This window comes from Scyliorhinus torazame, chromosome 13 (assembly GCF_047496885.1).
Source record: "Scyliorhinus torazame isolate Kashiwa2021f chromosome 13, sScyTor2.1, whole genome shotgun sequence".
Lineage (NCBI taxonomy): Eukaryota > Metazoa > Chordata > Chondrichthyes > Carcharhiniformes > Scyliorhinidae > Scyliorhinus > Scyliorhinus torazame.
Window position 1 is genome coordinate 159,380,260 of NC_092719.1, and position 17,820 is coordinate 159,398,079.

A 17,820-nucleotide genomic window follows, 5' to 3' on the forward strand; every position below is an offset into this window, starting at 1 on the left:
AAACCCTTTCATATTTTAAGTCACATTTACCGCCTCGTCTGGTGAGTTCAAGTCTCTCACGATAACTATGTTTCCTATCTCGTAAACTGTCCCAGTGAATCTACATTGCAACTTTTCCACGCCTCTGCATCCTGTTTATAATAGCGTACTCAAAATTGCACACAATACTACCAACTGCAGCCAAATCAAGATCTTGTAGAGATTCATAATTGCAGCCTTGTCTTTCATAAACCTAGGATTCCATTTGCTCCTGGCACCCTTCTTTCTTTCTACTTCCTGCTTTTTAAACTTTGTGAATCTGCACCTGCAACTGCATCTTGGAGGGTAGGGGGCATTTCTCAGGCTATTAATGTAGCTAGTGTCTGTTGAAATATTTCTTGTCCTCATAGGCATAAAATAATTTATAAATATTAATCATCTTGTGTATGAAGGAACTTGTCCAAAAATGCTATTTCCTTTCACCATGATATTTGTCCCACTTTTATGTAAATATTTACTGTTGAAATTCTCTATGAATCACTTTTAATTGTACTACTTTGTGTGAATAGTTGTTTATCATGTTGTTGATGAAAGGAATCAAATAATTCAAAATGATTTTATGAAAAACAAATTGGCCTCTTTTCCCCTCAGTAGCTGACATTTTGACATCTAAAATAAGGGTTTAAACAAACAAAGAAAAATCAAATGACAGATTTCACGTTGATGTAATGAAATTTCTCCATTGAATTGTGTTTGCTTCTCCTTGTACTTCAAGCCCTCAGTCTGTTTCAAAACCCTTGGCTTCATCGGCATATTTTTGCCTCCAGTCGTTGAAGAGCTTGTAGCTACATCTTTGCATTCAATATCTGCAGTTTGAAGAAATTCCCAACATGCAATCTGTCCAACAGGTGCTTAAGAGTAGCTAGATTCTCCCCATTCTACGAGCTTTGCTTTTCCAAATAAGTTTGATTGAAACTAGAGACTGAATTGTGATGCTGCACCCCCCCCCCCCCCCCCCCCCCAGCCAACAGATTCAACAGTGGCATTTACCCAACACGATGGAACCCACTGCCCTGGTATGTCCTATCCACAAAAAACAGGACAAGTGCCAGTTACTATCTCATCAGTCTCTAAATCATTGACAGTGCTAACAAGTGGCACTTACTCAGCATTAATCTGCTCATCAATACTCACTTTTGGTTCTGGTAGGGCCACTTGACTCCATGCCTCATTACAGCCTTGGTCAAACATGGATAAAAGTGCTGAAATTCAGATGTGAAGGGAGAGTGATTTCCCGTGACGTCAAGACAGCAGTTCACCAAGTGCAGCATCAAGGAGCCCTCGGAAAACTGAAGTCAAATGAATCAGGGGGAAAACTTCCCATTGGTCAAAATCATACCTAGCACTGAGGAAGAGGGTTGTGATTTTGGGGGCCAGTCATCTTAATCCCAGGATATCATTGCATGGGTCCTCATGGTTGTGCCCTAGGCCCAACCATCTTTGGCTGCTTCATCAGTGTTCTTCCCACCAACATAAGGTTAGAAGTGGGAATGTTCCCTGATGATTGCATTGTGTTCACTACCATTCACAATTCCTCAAATATTGAAAATCAACTGGAGTCCCTGTTATGAATGTGATTTCCTGTTGGAATTGATGGGGCTGTTAGAATACACATTAACATATTCAGAATGTACATATTTTAGCATGCAGGGTTGCTGCAATTTATTTTAAATTTAGAGGGTCTCCTTTGTTTTTGCAAGCTGCATCTGATCACAAATTTGAAAAACCAAATTTTCAAGCAGACCCAAAAACTGTCAACCAAAATACACTGCAGTAGGTCTAGCACATCCATTCTCCAATACTCCAGCCAGCAGTCCATCAAAAATGCATTATTCAACCTTGTCCCTGGAAATTATCCAGCATCAGGGGGCAAGAAAGAGATAGACTTACCTCTTCTCCTAGTGACAATATGTTAGCTGATCATGCATTTCTGAATGTCACAAATGATGGCCTGGATTGTGTGATCATTTGAACAGTGAAGCTTCAGAATTAACATTGTTACTCCTGTGAAACTGGCAACAGCTTCTGGAGTCAACACATGCAGAGTTAATTGTGGAGATCCAAGGTTACTGTCAGTGATTCTGCGTCTCCAGAGGGTGTAATGCTGAAATCGCCCACAGACTGCAGTCAAATAGAGATCACTGAACTGATAACAATTGCCCTTTTACACTTAGTCTTCCTGTAAACTCCTTGAAAAAGTTGCACCTTGTTGAATGAGCTAAAATTGGGTTTTTATAATAATAACAATGCATTAGGTTGATAATTAGTGCTGAACAGCCTTGGTAGGCCTGAAAAAAATCATTTAAATTTGTGGAATTATTTTTTTCCCATTAATGAAACAATTCAATTTTAAAAAAATAGTAGTTATTTTTTTATCTTTATTATACTTCATCTGTTACCTTAATCCCAATCGTTTATTTCACTCTATGGACATTTTCATTTGAAAATGGAAAAGTGAATTTTAACCCCTTGGACATGACTTTACAGCCCTTCCCGCCCCGTGGGATCTTCCAATCCTGCTGAAGCTGACCCCTGCTGCAGGTTCCCTGACAGCGGGATGAGTGAGCCATGCCATCCCGCTGGTGGCCAATTTGGGTGCCGCTGGTTAGGCCAGCATTTATTGCCCATCCCTAGTTGTCCTTTAGAAGGTGGTGGTGAGTTGCCTTCTTGAGCTGCTGCAGTCCTTGAGGTGGAGGTACACCCACTGTGCTGTTAGTAAGGCAGTTCCCGGATTTTGACCCAGCGACAATGAAGGATTGGCGATATGTTTCCAAGTCAGGGTGGTGACTGACTTGGAGGGCAACCTCCAGGTGGCGGGTTTCCCAGGCATCTGCTGCTCTTCTCCTTCTGTTTGGCAGTGGTCCGGCCTGGGTATGGGAGGTGCTGCCTAAGGAACCTTGGCTAGTTCCTGCAGTGCATCTTGTAGATGGCATGTTTGCCACTGTTCGTCGGTGGTGGAGGGTTTGAATGTTTGTGGAAGGGGGAATAATTAAGTAGGCTGTTTTGTCCTGGATGGTGTCGAGCTTCTTGAGTGTCAGAATACATCACTCTGATTGGCTGCTTACCCTGCTTCTTGCCATTGTTATTGTTGGATGCATGGAGATCGCCTTGACTTGGATCCAGATTTAATCTATTGTTCGGAAAGGGGAATTCCATGTCACGGAGCTCACTAGATCTTTGGGGGCAGCTTTCTTCACCATCAGAGATCATTCTGTCACTTCACCACTGACTGTGAAATCTGAGCCTTTATATTGAAAATAAAACACAAAACATGCATTATAAAGAACAAAAAAAGCACATAAATTTTAGCAGGAGTCAGAATAAAAGCAGTTCAGTTGAATTAGCACAATAAATGTGCAGACCATTGCAGAATGTAGAGCCCTCTGCTGATCTAACTGTGTACTTCAGTTGGTCAGTTCATGCATTGCTTCACTGTATTTATGCTTTAACGGGAAGTTTTAACAGTTTCTTCCACTTGTTCTTTCTTAATGAATTATTGAATACAAAAACCAGAAAATGTTGTTGTAATTATACAAGACATTGATTAGGTGACTCTTGAAGCATTACAGACAGTTCTGCTCATTCCATTAAAAGATACTAGAGTATAGTGAAAATGACAAGAATAATACCAGAACTGATAGATTAAAGTTGTGAGAAAGGCTTAAAGAAGGAACATCTTTTATTTGCACAGAAAAAGTAAGGGGATTTAATAGAACTTTTAAGATAGTAAATACTGAATTATACAGAAAATACTGAAACAAATTTGATTACATTTTTCGAGGAGGTGACTAGGTGTGTAGATGAGGGTAGTTCAGTTGATGTGGTCTACATAGTCGTCAGGAAGGCTTTTGTCACGGTCTTGCATGGGAGACTGATCAAGAAAGTAAGAACCCATGTGATCCAGGGCAATTGGCAAATTCGATCCAAAATTGGCTTAGTGGCAGGAAACAGAGGGTGATGGTCGAAGGTTGTTTTTGTGACTGGAAGCCTGTCCGGTGGTGTTCCGTAGGGATCGGTGCTGGGTCCATTGCTGTTTGTAGTGTACATTGAATCTAGGAGGTGTGATCAGTAAATTCGCAGATGATACAAAAATTGGTGGTGTGGTAAATAGTGGGGAGGAAAGGCCTGGATTACAGGACAATATAGATTGGCTAGCGAGATGGGAAGAAGAGTAGCAAAAGGAATTTAAAATTTAAAATTGTGAGGTAATACATTTTGTGAGGACGAACAAGGCAAGGGAATACACAATGAATGATTGAACCCGAGGAAATACAGAGGATCAGAGTGACTTTGGTATGCATGTCCCTAGGTCTCCGAAGACAGCAGGACAAGTAGATAATGTGGTAAAGAAAGCTTATGGAATACATGCCTTTATTAGCCAAGGCATAGAATATAAGAGTAGGGAGGTTATGAAAGAGCTGTATAAAACATTGGTTAGGCCACAGCTAGAGTACTGTGTGAAGTTCTGGTTGTCACATACTAGGAAGGAAACGATTGCACTAGAGAGGGTGCAAAGGATATTCACCAGGATGGTGCCTAGGCTGGAGTGTTTCAGCTATCAAGAGAGACTGGATAGGCTGGGGTTGTTGTCCTTGGAGCAGTGAAGGCAAACGAGAGACCTGATTGAGGTGTACAAAATTATGAGGGGCATAGATAGGAATTCAATTTTCCCCTTAGCTGAGGGGGTCAATAACCAGAGGAGCATAGATTTAAGGTAAGGAGCACAAGATTTAGAGGGGATGTGAGGAAAAACTTTTTCACCAAGATGATGGCCGGAATCTGGAACTCGCTGCCTGAAATTGTGGTAGAGGCGGGAACCCTCACAACATTGAAGAAGTATTTGGATGAGCACTTGAAATGCCACAGCATACAAGCCTATGGACCAAGTGCTGGAAAATGGGATTAGAGTAAATAGTTGCTTGATGGCTGGCAAGAACATGGGCTGAAGATTCTGTTTCTGTGCTGTTTTAACCGTATGACTCTATAAATGCTAACAGCAAACCTAAAATATCAGCATTTTTCTAACTTGAGGATGTTTTACAAGCTGCTCCAAAATGTCCATAGAATCCCTACAGTGCAGAAGGAGGCCATTTGGCCCATTGAGTCTGCAGCGACCCTCCAAAAGAGCACCCTATCCAGGCCCACTCCCCCGCTCAATTCCCATAACCCTCGCATTGATCATGGCCAATCCATCAAACCTGCATATCATTGAACACTACGGGGCAATTTTAGCATGGCCAATCAACCTAACCTGCACATCTTTGGGCTGTGGGGGGAAACCAGAGCATCCAGAGGAAACCTACTCAGACAGAGGGAGAACATGCAAACTCCACACTTACGGTCACCCAAGGCTGAAATTGAGCTCGTATCACTGGCATTGTAAGTCAGCAGTGCTAACCACTCTGCCACTATATTTCACTACATATTACCTTTTTTACTGATGGAAAATCACAAGTACATAAATATATCTTCTGCACACACATTGTTCCCTGTTACTTGCCCCATGACAACATCTCGGCCAATCAGAGTTAACTTGCCAACCAATCAGCACCTTTTTCTCCTGTCGCATAAATTGTTGTAATCATTTTAAATTTGATTTTCTATTTTTTAGAAAATATTTTATTGAAGCATTTGTAATTTCACAATTTAACATGTTGACATTTCTAAAACAACTGCGCGGGTCGACGCACAAAATACCCCCTAAAATGACAACAAACAAAAAACCACGGCCTATCCCCAATTACCGTATACTGTGTTATACGTTTTAGTTGCTGAGAAATGAAGTCTAAAGTTCTTGTTCCTTTTCACCAAACACCATTTAATTCACTTCCACAGTCTCTGCACAAAACCCTTGACAACACACCACCTGACAGAGGCCACCTGAAGCCCCTTTACATATCAGTGTCAATTAATGGATACTTAACATAAATGAGACAACTAATTGCAATGTCTCTTAACCAATTACTTAACATACTGAGTACCCTGTCCTTATTTAACATTACCATGCCTCCTGTTTTCCTCCCCCCCCTCCCCTTTTTCCCTTTCCCCCCTTACTGCTGACGTTCAATTTTTGTTAAAGAAATCGATGAACGGCTGCCAACTCCAGGCGAATCCCTGTATTGATCCACTCAGAGCGAACTTGATTTTGTCCAGACTGAGAAACCCAACCATATCGCTGACCCACACTCCTGATTTCGGGGGCTCCGAGTCCCTCCATCTCAGCACGATCCGTCTCCAGGCTACCAGGGAGGAGAAGGCCAGGATATTGGCCTCCCTCTCCCCCTTTGCCCCCGGATACTCCGACACCCCAAATATTGCTAATTCTGGACTCGGAGTTACCCTACCTTGCAGGACTTCCGACATAACAGCTGAAAATCCCTGCCAGAATTCCCTCAGTTTCGGACATGCCCAAAACATATGAACATGGTTGGCCGGGCTACCCCCACACCGCCCACATCTGACCTCCACCTCCTCGAAGAACCTACTCATCCGGGCTACCGTTATGTGGGCTCTGTAGACTACCTTGAACTGAATCAAGCTGAGTCTAGCACAGGGCGAGGCTGCATTTACCCTTTCAAGGCTTTTTCCCCACAGTTCAGTTTCCAGCTCTGCTCCTAGCTCCTCTTCCCACTTCCTCTTCATCTCTCTGATAGGGGCCCCTTCCCACTCTAACAATTCACTGTATATGTCCGAAACCTTCCCAACTCCAACCCCTGCTTTTGACAGCACTTTAACCTGTAGTCCCCTCAGGGGGAGGCGAGGAAAGCTTGGGACCTGTCTCCGTACAAAGCCCCGCACTTGAAGGTACCGAAACCCGCTCCCACCCGGCAAATCAAACTCCTCCACTAATGTCTCCAAGGTCGGAAAGCTCTCCTGGATAAATAGATCCCCAAACCTCTGAATCCCTGCCATATATTAAAGCCCCCATCCAGCCCCCCTGGGACAAACCGGTGATTGTCACAGATCGGTGACCACACTGACGCCCCCTCCAGTCTCATATGCTGCCTCCATTGTCCCCACACCCTCAGGACTGCCACCAACACAGGACTTGTGGAGTACCGAGCCGGCGAGAACGGCAGGGGTGCCGTCAGTCAAGCCTACAGACTTGTACCTTTGCAGGATGCTGCCTCCATCCGCTCCCAGACCGACCCCTCCCCCACTACCCACTTCCTGACCATCGATATGGTGGCAGCCCAGTAATAGTTAATAAAGTTCGGGAGAGCCAAGCCCCATTTCCCACGGGTCCGTTCCAGGAGTGTCTTCTTTACTCTCGGGGTTTTACTCGACCATATAAACCTCGATATCGCCACATTCATATTTCTGAAAAAAGCCTTTGGGACAAAAATCGGGAGACATTGAAAAAAGAAAAGCAGTCTCGGAAGGACCGTCACCTTCACCATCAGCCCTCCCCGCCAGTGTCAGTGGGAGCATGTCCCATCTACGAAAATCCCTTTTCATTTGATCCACTGCTTTGCCCAAATTTAGCTTGTGAATCTGCCCCCAATCCTTGGCCACTTGAATTCCCAGATACCTAAAATTCCTCCCAACCACTTCAAAAAAAGTAGCTCCTTCAGTCTCCTTTCCTGCCCACGTGCCTGGATCACGAACATCTCACTCTTTCCCATATTTAACTTATAGCCTGTGAAATTTGGTTTTCTAGCGTTTGTCCTCGAGTACTAGATGAAAGATTTTGCTGACACATCTTTTTCCAGCAACAAATTATGGATTTGTTATCTAATTATGATAAAGGTATAGATAAGAGTTTCACACTGAGATGGGGTAGATGTAGGCAACGTTGTGAGGCTGGTAGGAGACAGTTGTAAGGCGGAGAGGGTACAGTGCCAGAAACACAAATGGATAGGATAAGAAAAGTGAAATTATAAACAATCTGAATTTATCTGAGATATTGGCAAAGGTGCAAATTTTGTGAAGGTACTAGTTTCAGCTCCGTGAATGTTTAGGTGGAGCAGAATGAAATTCATCCAAGACTGAATGTTGAACAATCAGCCCAATAGCACAAAGGAAATGGATGGCTCACGAGAATTGACAGACAGATAGATCTGGGTGTCATCAGCATGCATAGGGGATTTTCACAGTAACTTCATTGCAGTGTTAATGTAAGCCTACTTGTGACAATAATAAAAATTATAATATTATTATTATTAAAGCCGTCTAGGTGGACAAAAGGACACGGGGCAGTATTTTACCAGAAGTGGCCATGTGAGAGGCCACTTCTGACACCAGGGCCCAATTGAGACCACTGGTGATGTTGAAGGAAGCAGAAGAGGACACCTCCATGCCGTGATGCCTTTGATACAAGTTGTTTATTTATGTGTCATGTGATTGTGGTTATGCCCCTCCAGCCATAGTGACGAGGCCATGGCAGCAGCCATTGACACTCGGGAGCCCCTTTTTGGGCCATGCATCAGCCATGTTCCCCTTATTGACAACTCGCTGGAAGCCTGCAAGTGGCAAGATGGGAAGTGGCCCTTAAGTGAGCACTTAAGTGGCTTTATTGGGTGTCTGGTGGGCAGCTATGCCACTGAGGTTTCTGCCTGTAATTTTATCCTGTATCAGCGGACAGACATTGTGCTGCCTTCTTGGTGCCTTCCATCACCATTTTAGGAGGCCTCAGGCCCCCAACCTGTGTCCAGAGGCTGGTAAAATCCAGCCTCATGTTTTGAGTGACGTCACTAAAGGGATACATGCAGATAAGGAAGAGAAGGGGTCCAATGAATGGCTGGTTATGCACAGTGGGCTAAATAGCTGTCTTGTAATGCAGAACAAGGCAGCAACGCGGGTTCAATTCCCATACCGGCCTCCCCGAACAGGCACCGGAATGTGGCGACTAGTGGCTTTTCACAGTAACTTCATTGAAGTCTACTTGTGCCAATAAGCTATTATTATTATTATGTTCCGGAGACTACAAAGTAACAGTTAGGGGTGAAAAGGGAAGCCACTGGTAGCGATGCAGTACCTAGAATTTAAATCCTAGACCATCGCACCAAGCTGGGTAACAGTAGAGGAATTTCTGAAGAGGATGACATGGTCAACTGTGTTGAGGGCTGAAAAGAGGCTGAGGCGAAGTGCGGAGAGAATACATCATAGTCGTAAGAGATTATTGTACTTGACTTTGCTTAGGGTTGTTTCAGTACGGTGTGAGAAGCAGAACGCTGATTAGAGGGATTGTGTGTGTGGCAGCATTTTTATATCTAGCTGCTGAAGAAAAATAAAACTTAATTAAAGCATAGATATGGGTTTGTGTGGCTGCAATTAAAGTTGAAATCTTACTCATGCCTGCTGCATAGAGTCAGCCTCATTTTAAGTGTAAAATTACCTTCTTTCCTCTCATTTTTCCCAATAACTTAAAAATTCGAAACAAATTTTAAAAACTCAAACTCACTCAACCACTGTGCAAATTGGTATCACAATTGATCCCAGTAAAATGTACACATGCTATCTGTTAGAACGTAATTGCCATCGTTTTGATCGTGTCAGTCCCGCAACTGGACACAGCCTCTGCAATCACTGTCCAAATAATGGGTAGCATCGTCCTCTCCATTAGTATCAGGAAATGTAACCGTGCCTGTTCTCCTCTGGTTAGTAACTGGCGCCTCCTGCTGTGTGCCACCTTGTCCTGCAAAATATAATGATTTGTGTCAGGGAGAATTGTACAAGCTGTTTGGCTGTCATGGTTGGATACCTGGTAGTGAGTGCAATCTGAAAGATGTGGCTGTAAGGCCTGGAGCAATGCAAGAAGAACAAGCTAAATAGGAGCCTGCCAGACCTGTTCCGCCATTTAATATGATCATGGCTGATTCTCGGCTTCAACTCCACTTTTCACCCGTTCTCCGTATCTCCTGATTCCCTGAGAGCCCAAAAATCTGTCTACTCCCGCTTAAAATATATTCCACAATAGAGCTGCAACAACCCGCTGGGATAAAGAATTCCAAAAATTCACAACCCTTTGAGTGAAGAAATCTCTCCTTATCTCACTCCTAAATGATCTTATCCTTATCCTCAGACTGTGCCTCCATTCTAGATTCCCCAGCCGGGGGTGCAACCTCGAGATGTTCTGCCCTATCAACCCCCTTCAGAATCTTGTATGTTTCAATGAGATCACCACTCATTCTTCTAAACTCCAATTAAACAGCCTCTCATCATAGGACAACCCTCTCATTCCAGGACCAATCTAGTGAATCTTTGTTGTACTGGTTCGAAAGCAAGTATATCCTTAAATATGAAGACCAAAGCTGCACACAGCATTTCAGGTAGGGTCTCACCAAAGTCCTGTACAATTGCAGCAAGACTTCTTTATTCCTGCACTCCAATCCGCTTGCAGTAAAGACCAACATGTCAATTGTCTTCCTAATTACTTACTGCAACATGACAATTGTCTTCTTAATTGCTTGCTGTATCTGCATGCTAACTTTATGCACTTTGAATCTTTGAACATCCGTGTTTACGAGTTTCAGAACTTAAAATAATATCCTGCTTTTCTATTCTTATGACCAAAATGACTCACTGCTTCCCCCATTGTACTCCATCTGCCACCTGGTTGCCTACTCATTTAACTTGCCCAACCTTCCGGCCGTTCACACAGGCAGGATCTTCTGGTCACGCTGACAACGCACACCTGCCACCAGTTTCCATGTAGCGACGGGTGCATTCAACGGGAAATCCCGTTGATAAAGGCGGGACGAGAAGGTGCTGCCGCCGGCCAATGGCAGGTGGCCATGTCACCGCAAAACACTGGGTCAGTTGCATGGAAAATCCAGTCCCATATACTTTTTCACCCTCTGTGTCCTTCTCATAGCTTACATTCCCATTTTATTTTGTATCGTCAGAAAACCGAGATACATTGTTTGCGGTCTCTTTGGTTAAGTCATTAATGTCGATTGTAAATAGCTGAGTCCCCAGCTGCTTTGTCCTGAGAAACTCCCAGTGTCAAGTTTCTTGGGTCCTGTTAGAGATGCCCTCATGAAAGCAAATGAGGAGTATTCCATTATAATCCAGGCTGGTAGATTGAGCTAGCTCTGGTGAGTCAGGAGGTATCTGCTGCAGGATTTCCAGCCTCTGACCTTCTCTTCTAACCATCTTGATCAATGGTAACCCCCAGGATGTTGATAGTGGTGGATTCAGTGATGGCTATGCCATTAAATGGCAAAGAGAGATGGTCATTGGAGGTGGTCATTGCCTGGCACTTTGCGGTGCAAATGTTACTTGTCATTTATCAGCCTAAGCCTGAATGTTGTCCAGGTCTGGCTGTATGCAAGTAAGTTACTGCTTCAGTATCTGAAGTGTAACTAATAGATGTAAACACTCTTCAGTGGTGCATTGTGTTGAGTGTGAGGCTAGTGGTGAGATCTGGCATTTGAAGATACAGAAGTGATCTTGATTACTCACATAAGGTCAATTAACATTTTGCAGCACTGCATCCACATCCGCTGGGCCCCCAGCATTGGCCAGCAGAGCATTTAACCTGGCTGTCTTTGTAAAGTTTGACTGGAGAGCCTCCATGTCTCCTATGGATCGCATCTCTCCACTTTCTGCACCAAGGTGTAGAACATTAGAACATTTCAGAGCATGTTGTCTTCCATATTTCACCTTAATTAATTCTTCTTCCTTCTTAGGCACTGCTCCATAACAGTTTCAGTACCTGCTCCAGCCAGAATGCACCATGCTTTTCAGCAGTGCAGGCCAGCTTTAGATAGTGCCGGCTAGCTTTTACGTGTTGTCGGCCTTTGGTGTCCTGCTGAGCGAGACAGCCATTCAATAAAGGTCTGCTGCACACAACAATCCGATAAATTTGCCGGCAGTGCAAAGTTGGCACACCTCCTCATCAGAAACAGTTTAATCACACATAACAAAACTGGACTCGTTTCCAGGGGTTATTAAATTTTGCCCCCAAAACATTTTTGCAACATAATATTCCAAATAACGTCATTTGAAGAGGGTCAATTTAATCCAGTGCACAAACAGTTTTAGATCCATATCAAAACAAGTTGGCACATATAGACGAGGATTTAAAAAAACAGTTGATGTAAATAACATTTACAGAGGCATGCACTAAACAGGTATTAGTCGATAAATTTGTGAATTAAGTGATCCAGTTGGCTAAGTAGCAGTCAGTAAACATGGGGCAGCATGGTGCCGGCACAGTGGTTAGCACTGCTGCCTCACAGCGCCAGGGACCTACGTTCAATTCCAGCCTTGGGTGACTGTCTGTGTGGAGTTTGCATTTTCTCCTCGTGCCTGTATGGGTTTCCTCCCGGCGCACCAGTTTCCTCCCACAGTTCAAAGATGTGCAGGTTAGGTGGAGTTACAGGGAATGGTCCGAGGTGGAGTGCTCTTTCAGAGGGTCGGTGCAGGCCCAATGGGCTGAATGACCTTCTGCACTGTTGGGATGCAATAGTAGCAAACTGAATTCCTAAACTGTTAATATCTAGGAATGGTAATAATGAAAGTCCCGCTGTGCCTCATGCCTTTGTGTTTTAAGCATGCTAGGATATATATTTCTTGGGTATCTGTCCATTGGAGCCCCCCCCCCACTCTCCTCCACAATGCAAGTCATCCCCAGCACCCCCCATCAGACCTCCCCATCAGACCCACCCATCAGACCCCCACATCAGAGACCCCCCCACATCAGAGACCCCCCCACATCAGAGACCCCCCACACACTAGAGATCCCCCACCAGAGACTCCCCCACCAGAGACGCCCCCGGAGGCCCTACCACACCAGAGACCCACCCACACCAGAGACTCCCATCAGACCCCCCCCCCCCGACCCCTGCAACTGGAGAACCTAACCACAATGTTTATAAGCATCTAGTGGCTTCATCTCCTTTTTTCAGCAGACAATGCTTAACTTCTTTTGATGTGGTCAGGAGCTGTAAAGCTTGGCTAGATCTTTATAGTGGTTAGGTTCACAGCAGGTTACTTGAGATGCATTCAGGCATGAAGGGAAATTAAAATAAAAGACCCAGGCACCAGGCAACCTCTGATGATAGGGACGGTCTCTGATATGGGAGTTCTCTGAAGGGGAGCCTGATGGGGTCTCTGGTAAAAATTCTATACAAGGGGTATTTTGAAAATAGTTTGTCCATTTAATTTTATATAGATAATCAATCCCCGTGCGATAATATACATTTGATCAATAGGAGTCGGTTAGCTCAGTTGGCTGGTTTGTGTATGGAGCAATGCAAACAGTGTGGGCTCAATTCTCATACTGGCTGAGGTTACCATGAAGGCCCTGCCTTCTCAACCCTGCCCCTTGCCTAAAGTGTGGTGACCCTCAGGTTACATCACCACCAACCAGCTCTTGCTTAAGATCGGTCCTCTGGAACTATGATGACTTTCATTTAACAAAAGAATGTGGCATGACTGAATGAAGTTGGCCTTGCCTAGAGATGCTGGAAGGAAAATAAATCCCCAAGAAAAACTGGGGTGACTCAAGTCATCAATTGTCAGATTGCTTTACAAAATGGAATGCTTTAAAAAGAGGCTTTTGGTGGACCTAGAAGCGGGGTGTTGTATATTATGAAGTGATGGACAGAATATGGGAATTTATTTTTTCTTTTACACTTTTCTTCAGTTTGTTTTGAAATTGATTGTGATGACGTTTTGATTTAAAGCTAAAGGGGAATCTGTTCATATTATGCTTATTTTATTATTAAGTTCGAAGGCATTAAATGAGTACATATTTTGAGCACATATAAAGAGAAACCTCTGGGACACTGGTGTTGGTGAGGGAGGAGACTGACATTTGTGCATTTGTAATGTTGCAACTTATAAATAAATCTAGTTATAATTCTGGTTTCCTACCATCTGGTTTCAGAATGAATTAGAAGGCACATGCAGGTGCAAATGAGGGGTGTATGCAAGGCTCCAGTGGATGGGGTGGGACATCTTTGGGCTTAGCCTCATAAGGGTGCACAAATGCAGAGGATGACTGATTTGCCTTGCAAGTAATAATAATAATAAATTATTGTCACAAGTAGGGTTCAATGAAGTTACTGTGAAAAGTCCCCAGTCGCCACATTCTGGTGCCTGTTCGGGGAGGCCGGAACGGGAATTGAACTCGCCCTGCTGGCATTGATCTGCATTACAAGCCAGCTGTTTAGCCCACTGTGCTAAACCAGCCCCAAGTAATCACTTCTGAGGAAATTTAGGGATATGGTAGTTTTTAAGCAAGTAGAGAGACATGACAAGGGGCAGGACTAGAGATTGAGGGGGAAAAACAAAAGGGAAGATTTACAATAGAGTGGAAAGTAAGAGACATTAAATGACAAAAGGGATGATGCTACAAGGAAAATTAAATGATAAGGGAATAGATAAAGGAGCAAAAGATATTAAAGAGATGTAAATGTGAATAACAGAATCTAATTGATTATCACGACTACTTCCTTACCTGTGGTTGATGCATCACCTTGTGTCCACTCATTTCTATCAATGTCTACACTTTTGATGATAGAAGTGCCTGCTCCTAGCAAGGATGGTGACGATAGCATGGTGCTTTTGCGTTGTAGCCGATGGTCCACGGAGCTCTTTGCTCTATGAAAAGAGAAGGTGGCGTCTTATGTTGAGTGTACAACAATGCTTATTCCGCTTGTGTAGTGCATCATTTTGCACTTATGCACAGTTAAACTATTCCAAATAATATTTACCCTGCAAATGATCAAACACAAGTTATGGCTGGTCCTGTATCTTCACAGACTCAAAGCATTCAAAGATTTCTTCCCATCGGATCTAGCACTGTGTCAAATTGTGTCAATATAGTCAGATCCATTATACATGTTTTCTTTTTGTTACATGTAAGTTGTGCTTTAAAGAGCACTGAGTATTGAGGTGCTGGATGTTAACACCGTGAAAAAGCTGGGGAAAATGTTCCACAGTGGAGTAATGGGATTCTTCACAATTACAGTGAAATCGCAATGACTCAAACTCGCACGGCACAAAATTCTTGGGTTGTGTCAAAGTTGTCAACCATCCCCGCCAGCAGAATATCCAATCCTATAGAACAGTGCCGGTGATAAGTCGAATTTCTAGATTGGAACTCTGAAGTAGCCAAACTGGTCTAATCTTGTTTTTATGACTGTGCTGACCAATCAGAGCAGAGTTAGATGACACAAGAAACTGCGAAATAACTGCGCCCAGCTTCTGGAAAAAGGGGCACGGTGGCAGAGTAGTTAGCACTGCTGCCTCATTGCTCCAGGGACCCAGGTTCAATTCCGACCTTGGGTGACTGTCTGGAGTTTGCACTTCCTCCCAGTGTCTGCGTGGGTTTCCTCCGGGTGCTCCGGTTTCCTCCCACAGTCCAAAGATGTGCAGGTTAGCTGGATTGGTCATGATAAATTGCCCCTTAGTGTCTAAAAGGTTAGGTGGGGTTATAGAATCATAGAATTTACAGTGCAGAAGGAGGCCATTTGGCCCATCGAGTCTGCACCGGCCCTTACAAAGAGCACTCTACTGATGCCCACATGTCTACCCTATCCCCGTAACCCAGTCCCCCCACTTAACATTTTTTGGACACAAAGGGTAATTTAGCATGGCCAATCTACATAACACGCACATCTTTGGGCTGCGAGAGGAAACCGGAGCACCCGGGGGAAACCCACGCAGACACTGGGAGAATGTGCAGACTCCACACAGACGGTGACCCAGCCGGGAATCGAATCTGGGACCATGAAGCTGTGAAGCAACTGTGCTAACCACTATGCTACCTTGCTGCCCTTTATGGGTTACGGGAATAGGGTGGAGCTGTGAGCTTAAGCAGGGTGCTCTTTCCAAGGGCCAGTGCAGACTCGATGAGCCTCCTTCTGCACTGTAGATTCTATGATTCTATGAATTCTTTGATGATTCTAAGATTGCAATGTCATGGAGTGCTGGGAAAGCCACCATCTGACATCAGGATCTCCCTGTGAATGCAAAATCTACGAGTATGACTAAACTTGTGAACAGATTACAGTGTTGTTGATCGCCGAGAAGGTGAAGTTGATGCAGCAAGGAGAATACCATGTGTGAAGCAGAAAGTAAACCTTATGAAGGAGTGGGAGATTCCATAAACGAGTTTATCCACCATAATGAGACACATGTCGAACATCTTAGAGCAGTTCAACAAGCAGCAAGGCAGTTCTCTGCAGCAAGGAAGAGGATGAGAACGGCTGTCTATCCCGATGTTGAAGAAACTCTGCTGCCATGGTTCAAGACAGCCCTAGCAGAGAGCATTCCTATACTAGTCCAATCTTACAAGAAAGGGAAGTCACCCTGGCAAAGAAGCTGGGCCACATGGAGCTGACCTGCAGCAATGGATGGCTGGACTGATTCAAGACGAGGCACTACCGAGTTTCTTGGAGCTAACGCCTAATGTTTTTCAATGCAAACCTCAGCCTTTTACAAATTCGGGTCATTATATGGTGTGAATAAATTGAATAAAGACTTTTTCACACATTTACTGCTTTACTGTGTTTTCATTTAGCATGAAATCTGTTGAATCTGTTGCTTTTGACATGACTGTGTTTGTAGATGTATCTGTTCGCCTGGAGCTGCGTTAATGTGGGAATGGGGCCTTCTCAGCTATCATGAAGCTCCGCTTAAAACAAATCTGTGGACAGATCCCTGGGATTTGTCTCCTTGGGAATTACTGTAGGTGAGTGTTAAGAACCCTATTGATGTTACCTACGTGAATGGCTCAAAGCCCCAAAGGAGAACTCGAAGCACTGGGTCTCAGTGATGTATTTTTGTTTGGAATGATGTGAGAAACTATGTACATCCTAGTGAAGAACCAATCCAGTCATTGTGTAAACAATGAATAAAAAATATCTATTAAAGTAAACGAAAAGGAAAAACACATGGCAAAATATTAATATACATTATGACACTTTAAACAAAATGTATTTTATTCCAAACATATTCAAAAATACAAAAACATAAACAATCTGGGGAACATTCTCCCCAACTCATAATTTTACAGTCTATACAAATTTTACCCTTTTTCACCCCCTCCCCCCGCGACAAACAATTCCTCAAATGTGGTCACAAACATTTCCACCATGTCTCAAAGCCCTCTGCTGAACCCCTCAATTCAAACTTTATCTTCTCCAACCAGAGGAGGTCCCCTAGCCAGGCCGCCACCCCGGTGACATTGTCGGCCACCATTCCAGCAAAATTCTTCGCTCGGCAACCAGAGAGGCGGAGGCCACGACATCGGTCTTCCTCCCTCCATCAGCGCCGGCATTTCTGAGATCCTAAAACTTGCCACCATAGGACCCGACCTCTGCCCCCACAATCTTTGCTAGCATCCCGAGCACACCCACCCAGTATCTCTCTAACGTCTCAAACTTCCAGAACATATACACATAATTTGCTGGTCCTTGCCCAAACTTGTCACACTCGTCTGCCACCCCTTGAAAGAACTCACTCATCCACCCACCTTAAACTGAATCAAACTCATGCTCGCACAAGAAGAGGCTGAATTCACCCTGCGCATCGCCTCACTCCACACTCCCCAACCCCTCCTCCCATTTATCCTTGATCCTCATCACTTGTGATCCGCCCTTCTTCCCAGCCAGCTGTATATGTCCGCAATCCTAACCTCCCCTTCCACATCCGGAAGCAAAAACCCTTCCCACGCCTTCCGTACAGAGTCCCTCACTTGTAAATACTTAAATTTGCTTCCCTTCGGGAGCTCTACTTTCACCTGCAGCTCTTCTAGAGTTGCAAAATCTCTCCTCCAAATATGAATCCCTTGCCCTCACCAACCCCACCTCTCTCCACCTCCTG

The 17,820-nt window shown here is 44.2% G+C and overlaps 1 protein-coding gene and 1 long non-coding RNA gene across 9 annotated transcripts in view; one reads left to right on the plus strand and one right to left on the minus strand.

The window, feature by feature from the left end:
- The window catches only part of adamts9 (ADAM metallopeptidase with thrombospondin type 1 motif, 9), a 489,710-nt gene that overhangs the window by 306,074 nt on the left and 165,816 nt on the right, over positions 1 to 17,820 (plus strand). The gene's annotated exons all lie outside the window — the stretch shown is intronic.
- LOC140388335 (uncharacterized) overlaps positions 1,822 to 17,820 on the minus strand; it is a 77,648-nt gene continuing 61,649 nt past the window's right edge. Inside the window, exons 2-3 of one of the 2 annotated variants that reach the window (XR_011934155.1) lie at positions 14,450 to 14,592; positions 1,822 to 3,283 (exon numbers count right to left, since the gene is read on the minus strand). This is a non-coding gene — a long non-coding RNA (uncharacterized lncRNA). Of the gene's footprint in view, positions 3,284 to 5,701; positions 9,677 to 14,449; positions 14,593 to 17,820 lie in introns of those variants that run through there. The other variant, XR_011934154.1, reaches the window with a different exon arrangement.